Genomic DNA, 2,297 nt, shown 5'->3' on the forward strand with positions numbered 1-2,297 from the left:
CAAAACTACACACCAAACACACCTTTTAAACTTGACCATTCCCGCGTTTTATAATATGTGGTATCATCACTCAATGGTGTTGTACATTCATCCAAATTCTTAATTTTTTTTAAAAAAAAATTTTTTATTACTATATTCATATGCAGTGTGTTTCATGTTGTGCTGTGACTCTATTTATAGATGTTGTTTTGTCTAACAAACTCCTTTGTACAAACAGTTTTGTACACTCCACCCATATCCCTGTTACCGCATCCACCCACCCTCCTCGCACAACTGCCTGTATAAAGGACCATATTGTACATATTTGATTTACCCTATTATAATTTATATATATCAGAAGGGGTGTATGCCGCACATCTGTGTTTTAGGCCAATATGGTCTTGTGCATACATCCCGTCTTCAGTATTTATAATTACTTACTCTTTTATATTGCTTTTACGAGACGAATAAACATACATACATACAAACTGAACCAAAACAGGGTACAAATACAATGCAACGTCTTTGGCTGGAATATTTCACGCTTTTGTCAGACAAAAATTTTGACAAAATCCAGCTTTGAACACCGCGAAACTGGAATTTGGCGCAATAGCCTGTGGTGTATTCTTTAATTAAAAATTTGACAAACAAAAAGTTTCATGCGACAATGCTTTGTCAGAACAATGGGTTTATAGTTTTGTCGGAGATTTTGGTTGCCATCGAAGTTATGGAATTCACACACCAAACAAGTTTTAATTTTGTAGAATTTGAAACTGGAATCTGAGACAGTTTTTTTTACTGAAAGTTATAACAAAAACAAGAATTTTGCTGATGTAAAGTTGATTAATAGATAATTAAGGAGGTTTTTGCGCACGCCAAAGTTTCTGTTATTAAAATTCGGTTTTCCCCGAGATGTAGCTGAACCGCTGGTCAAAATCTTCTTCAACTTGCAATTCCACAGCCAGGTTGTGGATGAATGCCGGCATTATCTTGTCACAGTAATATTTCAGGAATCATTATGTTGAATAATGTGTACTCCCGAAGTATGTGAACCAAGATGGTGGACACCGGAACGTGGTATGTGTACCAGGTTAGGATTAGGCCATAATTTTATTACAATTTTCCTTAATTTAGTTCTCTTACCAGTTCGGGGACTAGCCAAGTATTTGTACCTGAAATTATTGCCTAACCTGTTACACATACTACGTTCCGGTGTCCACCATCTTGGTTCACAAACTTCGGGAGTACCGAATAATGACTCTCAAGACAATTAAAAAAAATTGTACGCGCTGAAGTTTTCGTTATGAAAATTGGTTTGGCAGTCAAAATTTCCTTCCACTTGGAATTGATAGATTTGTTAGCCCAAGTTGTTATTCATGAGTTTTATAGTTTTGAGCAGGGTTGAGAGTCTGAGAAAATTACAATCTACTCCTGGTTGAAAATAATTTTAGCTTAGACTCCCAGAAATTTCTGACTTTAAACTCCCTTTTCTATAAATTCTGGTTGTGTCCCAGATACGAATCGTATATTGTATTTCACAAGTTACTTGAAATTTAGTGAATAATTTTGAATAACTATAATATGTAAAAAAAAGTTTGTGCTTTGGGAAAATGACTCTTGTTCAATAAATCATAAACTGAAAACCTTTACTTAACAGCCCTGAATTGGAGTCTGGCGTAGTGTGTGTACCAAGATGGCGAACAACCTGAACATAGTATGTGTACCAGGTTAGGGCTATCAGGTTGTGCGCTATCTTGGTACACACATACTACGGGTGCGCCTAAATTTTCCCGAATTCAGAATTTCTTGTCAACTTGGGATCGTTTTAAAAGCTTCTTATCGCTTTTTAAAAGGTTCACAGAGTTCGAAGTTCGGCGTAAATCAGGGGTCGGCAACCTACGGCCCGCGGAGCGCTATAATCCGGCCCGCGACGCTTCACTAAACAATGTAACAAAACATTCGTTTTGACGAATATATTCTTTAGACCAAATTATGTTATAACCTAACAGATGTATAATTAACAATTAAGTTGATGCTAAGTGTAAAAGGTTCAAAGGCGGCCAAAATATTCAAATGGAATTTTATGAGATGCAATGAGGAAATAAATCTATACACTAATCGAGAGATGTATCACTGCTTGATTTTTATTATAAAAAGTACCATCCGTTCGGTTTTTCAACTTTCTAAAAATATGTGCGGCCCGCCAATGACTTGCAACCTTAATTTTGGCCCGCGAGCGACAAAAGGTTGCCGACCCCTGGCGAAAATTTTTCCTATCTCCCAAGATCTGCAAATAACTACAAATTACCACAACAGGA

Source organism: Styela clava, chromosome 8 (assembly GCF_964204865.1).
Source record: "Styela clava chromosome 8, kaStyClav1.hap1.2, whole genome shotgun sequence".
Classification (NCBI taxonomy): domain Eukaryota; kingdom Metazoa; phylum Chordata; class Ascidiacea; order Stolidobranchia; family Styelidae; genus Styela; species Styela clava.